The 14052-nt window shown below is 40.9% G+C and overlaps 1 protein-coding gene across 1 annotated transcript in view; it reads right to left on the reverse strand.

Annotated features, from left to right (window-relative positions):
* The window catches only part of CNST (consortin, connexin sorting protein), a 105811-nt gene extending 94894 nt beyond the window's left edge, over nucleotides 1-10917 (reverse strand). Inside the window, exon 1 of the mRNA XM_032862871.1 lies at nucleotides 10593-10917. The gene's annotated coding sequence lies outside the window, so the exon portion shown is untranslated. The remainder of the gene's footprint in view (nucleotides 1-10592) is intronic.
* Between the last annotated feature and the right edge of the window lie 3135 nt (nucleotides 10918-14052).

A 14052-nucleotide genomic window follows, 5' to 3' on the forward strand; every position in this document is an offset into this window, starting at 1 on the left:
CAGGCTCTCTGATCAGCGGGGAGCCTGCTTCCCCCTCTTTCTCTGCCCGCCTCTCTGCCTACTTGTGATCTCTGCCTGTCAAATAAATAAATAAAATCTTTTTAAAAAATAAATAAAATAAAATAAAATCTCTTAGGGTGCCTAGGTGACTCAGTTGGTTAAGCAACTGCCTTCAGCTCGGGTCATGATCCTGGGGGGTCCCAGGATCGAGTCCCGCATCAGGCTCCAGTCCCACACTGGGCTCCCTGCTGAGCAGGAAGTCTGCTTCTCCCTCTGACTTTCCCCCTCTTGTACTCTCTCTCTCTCATTCTCTCCCTCTCAAATAAATAAATAAAATCTTTTAAAAAAATCTTTCAAAAAAAGAAAGAAAGAAAACTTTAAAAAGCCTTGAACATATGCTAATTTTTTTTTTCTTTTTAATCACTAGGAATGTGGCAGTTAATACAAAAAATGAGGTTGTGTTAGTAAAGAAACCTTCCCCATTCCTGATAGACTCCTTTACTCACCTCTGGGGAGGTATACTGATTTATATGTTTGGTAAATTTGGTAATTACTAAACTTGGTGGGCTCAGTCACCTTCTTTCTTCCTCAAGTGAGCCTGCCGGCCGAGAACACTCTGCTGTGCTCTGTTGTTTTAGCCGGGCAGGCGCCTGGACAGGAAAAGACATGGAGGAGATTAAGAATAAATCAAAATATTAGATAGATGGACAAGAAGGACAGGTGGGATAGAACAGGCACTTCAATACAGGTACAAAGGGGGCACCTGGGTGGCTCAGTGGATTGAAGCCTCTGCCTTCGGCTCAGGTCGTGATCCCAGGGTCCTGGGATTGAGCCCCACATCGGGCTCTCTGCTTGGCAGGGCCTGCTTACCTTCCTCTCTCTGCCTGCCTCTCTGCCTACTTGTGGTCTCTGTCAAAGAAATAAATAAAATCTTAAAAAAAAAAAATACAGGTACAAAGACCAGGAGTTTTTAGAGAACACTGACTGGCTGGCTGGGGAAAGCAAGAGGAGTAGCAGGAGGCCTCCTGAACTCATTACTGCCTGTATTTTAGCTCAAATCCCAACTCCCAAGACTTGTTACCAGTCTCTCAGCAACCCATCGCTCTTTATTCCATACTAGTCTTTTATAAAACGTCTTCCCTGACTACAATGGGCAACTTATTACCTCTAAAATGTACATGGATTTTTTTTTAATTTTTATTTATTTGACAGACAGAGATCACAAGTAGGCAGAGAGGCAGGCACAGAGTGAGAGGGAAGCAGGCTCCCCACTGGGCAGAGAGCCCAATGAAGGGCTCTATCCCAGGACCCCAGGATCATGACCTGAGCCGAGGGCAAAGGCTTTAACCCACTGAGCCATCCAGGCTCCCTAAAATGTACATGGATTTTTAAAAACAAAATATGTAGTATTGGTAAGGGTTCAATGAAATACACATTGAAACAGGCCCCTCAGTCTGAATGTAAATTGGCACAATGTATCAGAAAATAACTTCACAATATGTAGCAAGAATATCAAAACAGTTAAGACCTAGTAGTTTTATTTCTGAAGATTGATGGGAAATAAATACTCTGAATATCAACAAAAAAAAAAAAGAAGGGGGGAGGGATCTTCTATGCACAAAGCTGGACGTGGAGGCATCCTTTTAAAGGCTTATTTTGTTCCAGGAACTGCTCTGCATAATTCCATGCACATTACTTCAGTTAATCTTTGTAACTCCAATGAAGTAATCATTTCCCCCATCTACACATGCAAAAACTAAGGGGAAAAGTGGTTCGATAGTTTGTGCAAGGCCTCTGTGGCAGTCAGTGACAAACGGGAAACAACCTAAATGTTCAATGACAGAGGAGCAACTCCCTCAGCAGCTTATACTCCAAGTGTTACAAAGTCACAAAATATGTACATTATGAATCTACTATACAATGAGTGAAGTAGAATCTGAAACACATCACAGGATCTCAACTGTGTTCACACACTGCAGAGACTGAAAGTAAATACACAAAACTGTTACCAGTTCCTTTTCTTGGTCAATGGGAGTACAAGTGATTTTTTTTTTTCTTTTTTGGCACTTTTCTATATTTTGCATATTTAAAGATATGTTTTAACTTTTTTTTTTTTCCCTATTTGACAGAGAGAGAGAGAGATCACAAGTAGGCACAGCAGCAGGCAGAGAGGGGGCAGGAAGCAGGCTCCCTGCTGAGCAAAGAGCCTGACTCGGGGCTCTATCCCAGGACCCTGAGATCATGACCTAAGCTGAAGGCAGAGACTTAACCCACTGAGCCACCCAGGCGCCCTAAATATATATTTTTGTACTCAAATTTTTTTTATTTTTTTTAAAGATTTTATTTATTTATTTGACAGAGATCACAAGTAGGCAGAGAGAGAGAGAGAGAGAGAGAGAGGAGGAAGCAGGCTCCCCACTGAGCAGAGAGCCCAATGTGGGGCTCGATCCCAGGACTCTGGGATCATGACCTGAGCCGAAGGCAGAGGCTTTAACCCTCTGAGCCACCGAGGTGCCCCTCAAATTTTTTTTTTTTTTTTAAAGTTTAATCACGAGGTGCCTGAGTGGCTCAGTCGGTTAAGTATCTGACTCTTGGTTTCAGCTCAGGTCATGATCTCAGGGTTCTGGTATGAAGTCCTGCGTAGGCTCTGCACTCACCGGGGAGTCTGTTTGAGATCCTCTCGCTCCCTCTCCCTCTGCCCCTCCCCCTGGCTCTACCTCATGTACATTTTCTCTCTCTCTCTCTCAAATAAATAAAATATTGGGATGCCTGGGTGGCTCAATGGGTTAAGCCTCTGCCTTTAGCTCAGGTCAGGATCTCAGGGTCCTGGGAACGAACCCTGCATCAGGTTCTCTACTCAGCAGGGAGCCTGTGTCCCCCTCTCCCTGCCTATCTGCCTACTTGTGATCTCTCTCTCTCTTTCTCTGTCAAATAAATTTTTAAAGAATCTTTAAAATAAATAAAATCTTAAAAAAGTAGAATCAAGAGCAATTTTTAAAAAATCACTAATAATGCTACCATTAATCTAAATACTAATACTGTTCACCTCTTTAAAAAGAAAATAATACAAGTAAATACAAGGTTATCACAAAAGCTTAGCAAATTTAAAACAAAACACACCATTTACTAAGTGCTTTCTGTATGCCACACCCCAGGGAAGGTAATCACTTTGATACACATTATCTCATATAATATATTGAGGGTTTTCTTCCTTTTGGGATGTGTGTTTATTCACCATTTCAGAAGACAGCCATTGCTTTTTTTTGTTCTATTTTAGAACCATCAAAGAGTTGCCTGAAATATCTGCGAATAACCTAGAGAAACAGGAGTTCCTACAAAGCCATTTTTCAAGGGCATAAAGTATAGACCTCTACTGAGGAACGTTACAGATCTTAGAAATGAATTCATCTCAACTGTTACAGAATCCATCCCTGTACATTCACTAAATCCTAAGTCCAAAAGGTGGCATTTGAAATTCTGATAAAATAAAAAAATAAAATTCTATACAATATTTACTGAACTTTTATAAATTATACCAAACAACAAAGTTTTTCATGTACTTTTCTTTCCCTGTCTAGAAAACTAAAACAAATCTACATACAGCTGTTCATAACATTAAGAAATAAAATTATGGGGGCACCTGGGTGGCTCAGTGGGTTAAGCCTCTGCCTTCAGCTCAGGTCCTGATCCCAGGGTCCTGGGATGGAGCCCCGCATCGGGCTCTCTGCTCAGCAGGGAGCCTGCTTCCCCCTCTCTCTCTGTCTGCCTCTCTGCCTATTTGTGATCTCTCTGTCTGTGTCAAATAAATATATAAAATCTTCAAAAAAATAAAATTATGTAAATATACCTATGATGTGTATTTTTCATCAAATATTTAGGTGAAAACTGATTTCCACTGCTTTTCTCACAGTATTTAGTATGATATCGTTCACCTATGGGCTCAAACATTAGCCATTAACCTGACAGGACCTAGTGCTAGGTTTGGATTTATTCACAAGTCACCATATTTCAAAATTATTCACCAAAATGTGTATGAATATTGCAACATGTACATGCACGTGTACACTGTAGTGTGTACACACACGTGTATACTGTAGTGTGTACATGCATTTGTATACTGTAACGTGTAGGTTCATATGGATTATCAGTAATATTAAGTAATGAACTCAACTAGGATAAAGAACATAATCCATACAGCATCAAACACAATTCTTTTTAAAGATTTTTTAATTTATTTGACAGACAGAGATCACAAGTAGGCAGAGAGGCAGGCAGAGAGAGAGGAGGAAGCAGGCTCCCTGCCGAAGCAGAGAGCCTGATGCGGGACTCGATCCCAGGACCCTGGGATCATGACCTGAGCCGAAGGCAGCGGCTTCACCCACTAAGCCACCCAAGGAGCCCCATTCAACACAATTTTAACACTATTTTTAAATCACAAAACCTAAGCCAGGAGTTCTCTAGCTTAGTTTCTATTCTTCTTTTGAACAAGAAGTAAAAACTCATTAATTCTGTCATTTCCAAAGTTACTAGGAAAATTTCAAAATGAGTTCAGGCTGACATATTTACTCTTAATTAAGGCTCTCACTGTCTCACACAGCCCTTTCTTTCTTTTTTTTTTTAAGATTTTATTTATTTATTTGACAGAGAGAGACCACAAGTAGGCAGAGAGGCAGGCAGAGAGAGAGGAGGATGCAGGCTCCCTGCAGAGCAGAGAGCCCGATGTGGGGCTCGATCCAGAACCCCGGGACCATGACCTGAGCCGAAGGCAGAGCTGAAGGCCCCAACCCACTGAGCCACCCAGCCACCCCTCTTTCTTTCTTTTAAAGATTTTATTTATTTATTTGACAGACAGCGATCACGAGCAGGCAGAGAGGCAGGCGGGGGCGGAGGGGGAAGGCTCCCCGCTGAGCAGAGAGCCCAATGTGGGGCTCGATCCCAGGACCCTGGGATCAGGACCTGAGCTGAAGGCAGAGGCTTTAACCCACTGAGCCACCCAGGCGCCCCCTCACATAGCCCTTTCAATCCATCCTGCATATCAGAGGCAGATTTCTCTGCTGAAAACGAGTACTTGGTGTTTTACAATAAAAACAGTGACTTGATACGTTTGTGGAATAAGTATTTCTTCGTGTCTCAATGATCTCTGGTGACATCATACTGTCTGGCCAGTGCAGCCAGTATCACCAATTTTATGTTGTTACTGGCACCAAAGCAATCTCTGCACCTCAGATGAGCCCCCAACATCTCCATAGGCCACTCCCAGCATCCCATGATCCGGCCCTCAATTTCTACTCCTCTGTACTGTCAATTGCTTTCTGCCACCACCCCTCCCACCATTAGCCAGTTCAAGCACATCAAGAACTCCAGACTTGTGCATTTTTGTCTGGTTAATAGTGACATGATCTAGAGCACACTGAAAGTTGGTAGAGAGGCAGGAAAAAAGACAGGTGTAAAAGTGAATATGCTTTCGGGGTGCCTTTGGTGGCTCAGTTGGTTAAGGTTAAGTGTCTGCCTTAAGCGCAAGTCATGATCTCAGAGTCCTGGGATTGAGTCCCGCATTGGGCTCCCTACTCAGGGGGGAGTCTGCCTCTCCCTCTTCCTCTGCCCTTCCCCCCTGCTCTTGCTCTTTTGCTTGCTTGCTCTCCCCCAGATAAATAAAATCTTAAAAAAAAAGGGGGGGGGGGAATATGCTTTCTTTTAGTTATTCAAGAGAATGTATTTTGATGGGGTTTTAGGAAAAGAAAGAATGCCAGGGCAAGGCAGTTTACTCTAGGTTACAAATTCTAAAAAGATAAGCCAATAGAGAAAAAAAATTGTCCTGGAGAAGGATACTTTAGGGTGCTTTAAAAGATTATTGGTAGAAAAATAAATTAATTAATAAAAGATTATTGGTAGAATACAATTTCCCTCAAAGATGTTTTATTTCAGGGCACCTGGGTGGCTCAGTGGGTTAAAGCCTCTGCCTTCGGCTCAGGTCATGGTCTCAGGGTCCTGGGATCGAGCCCCGCATCGGGTTCTCTCTGCTCAGCAGGGAGCCTGCTTCCCCCTCTCTCTCTGCCTGCCTCTCTACTTGTGATCTCTCACTGTCAAATAAATAAATAAAATCTTTAAAAAAAAAAAAAAGATGTTTTATTTCAGTGGTGAATAATCCCTGAAGAAAACATATATGATAAAAAGAAATACTATTAAATACACTCTAGTATGGCCTATGTCTGTGTACTCAAAGTATACTTGTACTCACTTTCTTCCTGACAAATCCATCTGACATCTTAAGTAGCATGAGAGACCAATGGATTCTGACTCTAAATTAAAGCTTCTTATTAACTTCAACTACAGAAAAAATACTAATTTTTGAATAACCATGTCTTCCTCAAGTTAAAATGTATCTACATTTTCTCTTTGGAGCATGATTACTTTTGTAATGGAGAAGGAAGGAGAGGAAAGAGGGAAGGACTAGGGTTTATACTCCTCCCCGACTTCGTCTCTAATAAACCATGACCTGTTCTGACTTTTGAATTTTCCATAGAAGAACAGAAACCAAAAGGTGAGGTAAGGCAGAATAAGTTTTGGGGCATTCTGGTTATCTTTTCACATATTCTGAGGAGCTAGAACAGAATGGAAACTCTACAGCAAAGGTTAGACAAAATACACAGTACTATACAAGTGTATGGAAGCTTTAGTTATAAGACAGACATTCTTAGAATATTTGTTTTCTCAGCCTCCATAAGTGTTCTTGGAACAGAATTTTTGCTCATGTTTTGCATGCATAGGAATATACTCTTTGAAGCTGTCAGGGAAGGCAAGCCATTTTAACAAAGGTCAAAGCCGTGTTGGGGTTCATTAGGGAATCCCTACATTTTCCCCAGGTAACAGCTGAAAAAGGACATAAAGCCATTAGGCATCAAAATCCACAAAATTATAATTAAAAAAGAGGCCACTTAATATAATTAAAAACTATCTCCCGAATTAAATGTTCTTTTACTTTAGGTGAATGTTAAACGTCTTTCTCTGGCTTGTGAAAATAGGAGCTTTGGTGGATAGAAGACCTAGGAGATCAATTTTTAAGCTGGAGTTCAGATCTAAGACTAAGAAGAGAAACCATTTTTTTCTCTCCTCATTCACAAAACCTGTATTATAGGATTAAAATAAGGAAGTCAGACGACCTTGTCGCTAATTTTAGTTCTTTACATTGCTTTCCCAATGCTACAGGCATAGCTCTAACTGGGATGGTAAAGAACTCCACAACATTACAACAAATTTTTTTAACTATTGGAGCAAAAGGAAGTGATTACTTTGTAAGGTGTTGAAGAAAATAAAGCCTGGTGACTGAATTTGGATTAAGAAGTCACAAATGAGTATAAAGCCTTTTCCAGGAAAAAAAAAATTACTACTGATCAGCATAGTTTCCACGAACTTTAACTCTTTTCTGAGTTGAACTTGAGGGAGGAAATCACAACTACTTTGGTATGAACCCTTTTAAGACCTGAGTTAACTAAACCATCTTCATGCTCCACAAGCAGGGGAAAAAGAAAAACTGAAGGAAGTAATCTGGTACAAAAGAAATAACTCCACTAGGTTCCAATAAATAAAATACATTTTCACAAAAATAAGTGCTCATAGGGGCACCTGGGTGGCTCAGTCATTAAGCGTCTGCCTTTGGCTCTCAGGTCATGATTCCAGGGTCCTGGGATAGAGCCCAGCATGAGCCCCACACTGGGCCCCGTTCAGCAAGGGGTTGCCTTCTCCCTCTCCCACTCCTTCTGCTTGTGTTCCCTCTCTCCCTGTCTCTCTGTCAAGAAAATAAATAAAATCTTTTAAAAAAAAAAGTTCTCATTGAAAAATATTAAGCAATGTTTTTTCAGTTCCTCTAAAAACTTTTTTGAGATATAGTTGTACAGTTTTATTACCTGCAAAAAAGAAAAGTAGCAAGAAAAGCAATGTACGCATAAAAATAAAATGTAAGTGGTATGCTCTGAAATACTCAGAAACAACAGCATTCTGTATCTTATCATAAAGTTCACATATTTTAAGGAAATTATTTCAAAGTCTCTAGCATAAAAGATGCTTTAAAATGTTAGTTTGCCTTCGTTCTAATTAGAAAACCACAACCACTGAATGCACTGAGTTTTCTAGATGTATTTAACAGAGGAAAAAAAGCCAGTAATTATTCAGCTAGGTAGCGGTCTTCCAGGAAAAACAGGCTAAGTATTCTCATAAGAGAATTTAGCAGATACAACAATTAGAAAATATTGCTAATTCCTAAAATTGCCTAAGTATTGTCATTTAAAATGTCAAAAGACCAAATGTCAATAAAGGTGACAGTATTTGTTGCTTACTGCTTCAGCATTCTTCCTACAGTCAAACGGAAAAATAAACTTAATTTGTCAGTATTTTGACAGACACATTACTATCTTTCCTTTCCACATGGCTAATGATGACAGAAAAAGAGGAAGTTCTAAGAGAGGGCAGGGAGGAGCAGGGTGTTACTACTAAGTTTCTATCTCCAAATACTTTAGACAGCAGAATCTCACAACAGCGATTGAACAATTTAAGAAATCTCAAGTTATTATAAGATTCAGAAAAGTTTTACATGACGTTATCATGTTCAGACATGATTTTCCTTTCTCTTTTATTGAGGTATAATTGGCTAGTGATGTACTTCTTTAAAAATATTACAGATAAATTATTTCAAATGCGTGAAAAACAAAAAGTATTCCCTGGTTAAAAGAAAATATAATTTCCCCCAAGGGAATGATTCCTAAATAAACAAAAAAGCCTGTGTGACTCTTCAGGGCCTCAGAGAGCATGCTCCACAACAGTAGCAAGACACAGACACAGTGACTATGTGAGTAGAATTTCTCAATAAAAATAAAATCCATGGAGAGGCCACTTCAATCATTTAAGATCTTCTTTAAAAACTGAGAACTGCTGGTCAGTTGGTTAAGCGGCTGCCCTTGGCTCAGGTCATGATCCCGGCATCCTGGGACTGAGTCCCACAATGGGCTCCTTGCTCAGCAGGGAGCCTGCTTCTCCCTCTGCCTCTGCCTGCCATTCTGTCTGCCTGTGCTCACTCTCTCTCTCTGACAAATGAGTGAAAAAAAAAAAAAATTGAGAACTGCTGGGGCACCTGGGTGGCTCAGTCAGTTAAGCGTCTGCCTTCGGCTCAGGTCATGATCCCAGAGTTCTGGGATCGAGCCCCATATGGGCTTTCTGCTCGGCGGGGAGCCTGCTTCTCCCTCTCCAGCTCCCCTGTGCTTGTGTTCCCTCTCTCGCGATCTCTGTGTCATAAATAAATAAAGATCTTTAAAAAAATAAATAAATAAAAATAAAAATTGAGAACTGCCAAACTCTCAATTACTCGTCCTCAAAATTTTTTTAAAAAATTGCCAAGACTAATTTATAGGAACAAAATATATTATCTTTCTTATTCGATTAAAATGGTGTCAATGGACAGTCATCTAGATTTAAATACAAATAAAAACACCACATTCTCCTACTATAATGTGCACGGATGTCTCACCAAACAAGCACCATCCAATCACTTCTCCTTCCCCAAGTCTATCTCTGATCCTTTAATATATGCCAGATCTACAATGACCAGACTTTACAAAGGAATTTTGTTTACTGACCACGTAATTTAAGATTTCTTTATGCCATAAAGGTTGGGGAGGGAGCATTTCTCTTAGATTATATTAAATATTAAATCTTTCAGGTGAATTTTGCCACCGAATTTTAATAGTCAATGTAGATGTAAACAGTGCAAATAAAGTTGTATTTAGGGAAGTTTAATGGGATATACAAGTCTAGGGGCACCTGGGTGGCTCAGTCAGTTAAGCACGTGACTTCTGAGTTCAGTCCAGGTCATGATCTCGAGGTCCTGAAATGGTGTCCCATGTCTGGCTCCAAGCTCGCCATGGCACCTGCTTGGGATTCTCTTACCCTCTGGCCCTTCCCTTGCTCTTGCTCTCTCTAAAAAAATTTTTTTTAAAAATTAAAAAAAAAAAGAATATACAAGTCGAGATAGGAATAATGATGGGTCCCATTGATCCCACTGAAGTCAGTTAACTGCAGAATTAGTTTTCCAACAGACTAATCTTTCAGTTTTAACAATGCTGAACAAGAGATGGTTCCATGCCAATCACCCCACTGCAAAAACAACCTAAAGCACATACCTAGCCAGCAAGTCATTAGTTTTCTATAAAAAGTGCAATATATTTCCCTCAGGTCATGATCCCCCAGTCCTGGAATTGAGCCTTGCCTTGGGCTCCCTGCTTAGTGGGGAGTCCACTTCTCCTCCCTTCTCTCCCCAGTTCTCTCTCTCTCTCTCTCGAATATATAAAATCTTTTTTTGTTTTTAAATAGTGCCATATTTCCTTTTAAATTTATCTAAACCACCACACATGCGTTGTTTGCTAGTAATCAGGCTCCCAGCCTTTTAGAGCCAAAAAGTAAACCCTTTCTTTCTGAATTTTGCTGATAAGATTTTCTCTTTCCTTTGACAAGCAATGCCATCATAGAGAGGAGCACATTTACAAAATTCTAAGCCACATCTGAAACTCATTCAGAAAATAAGTCTACAAAAGCAGGAACTCTACCTGTTCACAGTAAAGGTCAGTCTTCCTGTAGGTCTTCAAGTTCTCCCTCCTTCACAGCCACAAGTAAAGGAAATAGAGACTCACACAGGCCTTGACACACTGTTGACATGCAGACCTCAATAACTGTAACAATGACAGCCCAGGAAATGATTGAGCATTCTAATCATCTTACAACTCTCAGGAAACATGCACCTGTTCATCCTCCTCAGTGTGAATACAGTCAACACTAAGAGGAAGAGACTTCTTGGAACCTTCTTCCTGCCATACAAACTTCTCAGTTCGAGTATCACAGCACCTTAGGAAATGGAGTTTTAAACTTACCCCCTAATTTACTCCAGACTCTCAGAGTAGGAAGACATCTTAAAAATTACACAGTTGGGGTGCCTGGGTGGCTCAGTGGGTTAAGACTCTACCTTCGGCTCAAGCCATGGTCTCTGGGTCCTGGGATCAAGCCCTACATTGGGCTCTCTGCTCAGCAAGGAGCCTGCTTCCCCCTTTCTCTCTGCCTGCCTCTCTGCCTACTTGTGATCTCTGTCTGTCAAATAAATAAATAAATCTTTCTTAAAGGGGCACCTGGGTGGCTCAGTGGGTTAAGCCTCTGCCTTCAGCTCAGGTCATGATCCCAGGATCCTGGGATCGAGCCCCGCACTGGGCTCTCTGCTCAGCGGGGAGCCTGCTTTCTCCTCTCCCTCTCTGCCTGCCTCTCTGCCTACTTGTGATCTCTGTCAAATAAATAAATAAAATCCTTTTCTAAAAAAATCTTTTTAAAAAAAATCATACCGTTATCGTATTGCTATGTGCTGCCCATTAAGGTCCTAGCCATTTGCTATGTACATGTAGTTACTGAGCACTTGAAATGTGGCTGGTCTGAATTCAAATGCACTCTAAGTACGAAAACCAGATTTTGTAGATGAAGCATGAGAGAATGCAAAATATCTCATTATTACCAAATCAATTACATCTACAACTGTATGGGTTAAATAAAATAGATTATTAATTTCACTTTTTTTTTTAAGATTTTTTATTTATTTATTTGACAGACAGAGATCACAAGTAGGCAGAGAGACAGGAACGGAAGCAGGCTCCCTGCCAAGCAAAGAGCCCGATGCGGGGCTCGATCCCAGAACTCTGGGATCATGACCTGAGCCGAAGGCAGAGGCTTTAACCCACTGAGCCACCCAGGCACCTCTTAATTTCACTTTTTAATTTGTTATTTTTTATTTAGGAGACTTTACATTGCTCATATGGCTTGCATTACAGTTGGATTGTTACAGACCTACAGTCTCTATAGCAATGCTTATAGACTCACACCTTTAGTTCTCATAGCAAACATGAGCTATCACTTGACATTTCCCAATCATGACTGCCATTTAAAAGCCAAAAGAAGGGGCGCCTGAGTGGCTCAGTTGGTTAAGCAACTGCCTTTGGCTCAGGTCATGATCCTGGAGTCCCGGATCGAGTATTGCATCCGGCTCCCTGCTCAGCAGGCAGTCTGCTTCTCCCTCTGACTCTCTTTCATGCTCACTCACTCTCTCTCTCTCAAATAAATAAGTAAAATCTGAAAAATAAGTAAATAGGGTGCCTGGGTGGCTCAGTTGGTTGGGCGGCTGCCTTCAGCTCAGGTCATGACTCTGGAGATCCGGGATCGAGTACCGCATCAGGTGCCCAGCCCCACAGGGAGTCTGCTTCTCCCTCAGACCCTCTCCTCGCTAATGCTCTTTCTCACTGTCTTTCTCTCAAATATATAAAATCTTTAAATAAATAAAAGCCAAAAGAAGGGTGCCTGGGTGGCTCGTCAGCTGGGCTCCAAATTTTATTTTTGGTTCAGGTCATAATCTTGGAGTTGTGAGGGTAGAGACCCATGTGGGGCTCCCTGCTCAGCGGGGAGTCCACTTCTTTTCCTGTCTCTCTCCCTGTGCTCTACCTCCCATGCACCCTCTAAAATAAATAATCTTTGAATAAATAATAAAAATAAAAGCCAAAGAAAAAGCAGCATTTTCTTTTCTGGATCCATTGATATTATAATAAAAATAACTTAAGAACAATGTAAAAATAGAATCACTTTGCCCTAATACCATTTTAAAGAAAGATTACTTGACTTTGAAAAGGCAAAAATAGCACAGGATGCAGAAATTATATCTCTTAAGAAAATAAGGTGGGAGGGACGCCTGGGTGGCTCAGTGGGTTAAGCCTCTGCCTTCGGCTCAGGTCATGATCTCGGGGTCCTGGGATCGAGTCCCGCATCGGGCTCTCTGCTCAGCAGGGAGCCTGCTTCCCTTCCTCTCTCTGCCTGCCTCTCTGCCTACTTGTGATCTCTGTCTGTCAAATAAATAAATAAAATCTTTAAAAAAAAAAAAAAAAGAAAATAAGGTGGGAAATACACAAACCAAATGTTTCTAATAAAGTAGGTCAGAATGTTGATCACATCTTTAAATTGAAATTAAAGTTTCTTTCATTTCCAGTACCTAGGGCCCCAGAAAGCTATATAAGATCTTATCTTTATTATTCAAGCACCCTCAACCACAACCAACCACTAACATTATAAAAAGGAAATACTTACAACTTAATTCTCTTGTCCAAAACTAAGGGAGGAAAAAAGGAGAAGGAGAAGAAGAAAGAAAGGAAAGAAAAAAAAAAACACAGCTCAAAAGCAAAATAAGAAACAATTTCTCTAGGGCTAGATGGGCTACCTTTAGTCCACAAACCATATGGAATAAGAAAACATATTTAAAAATAAATACCTTGCACCGTGATTTTTTAGAAGAGTATTTTATTTTATTATTTTTTAAAAGATTATTTATTTATTTATTTGACAGACAGAGATCACAAGTAGGCAGAGAGACAGGCAGAGAGAGAGGAAGAGAAGCAGGCTCTCTGCTGAGCAGAAAGCCGGATGCGGGGCTCGATCCCTGGACCCGGGGATCATGACCTGAGCCAAAGGCAGAGGCTTTAACCCACTGAGCCACCCAGGCGCCCCTAGAAGAGTATTTTAAACGTGAGAAACAACACATTTCTAAAAGCAAACCCTTTATTCTTCTAGCATAGGACATATCTCTTCTTTATTTGATTTTAAAAGTACTCAGGCCTCCAGGGCTTTCGAGGAAAAAAAATTACTGTATTTCTGAATCTATAAAAATATTTTTTAAAAGGGTCTAGAGGAGAGAGCTCTTTAAAGAATGGAGGGGGTGGGGCGACTGGGTGGCTCAGTGGGTTAAGCCACTGCCTTAGGCTCAGGGTCTTGGGATCTCAGGGTCCTCGGATGAGCCCAGCATCCGCTCTCTGCTCAGCCAGGAGCTGCTTCCCCCTTTCTCTTTGCCTGCCTCTCTGTCTGCTTGTGATCTCTCTCTCTGTCAAATAAATAAATAAAGTCTTAAAAAAAAATAAAAGAAAGAAAGAAAAAAAGAAAGAAGAGGAAAAGCTTTCTCAGGTGTCCAGAGGATCCAAGAGTCACTTCTAGAAA

The sequence above is a fragment of the Lontra canadensis genome, unplaced genomic scaffold (genome assembly GCF_010015895.1).
Source record: "Lontra canadensis isolate GAN:19392208 unplaced genomic scaffold, GSC_riverotter_1.0 scaffold24, whole genome shotgun sequence".
In the NCBI taxonomy this organism is placed as follows: domain Eukaryota; kingdom Metazoa; phylum Chordata; class Mammalia; order Carnivora; family Mustelidae; genus Lontra; species Lontra canadensis.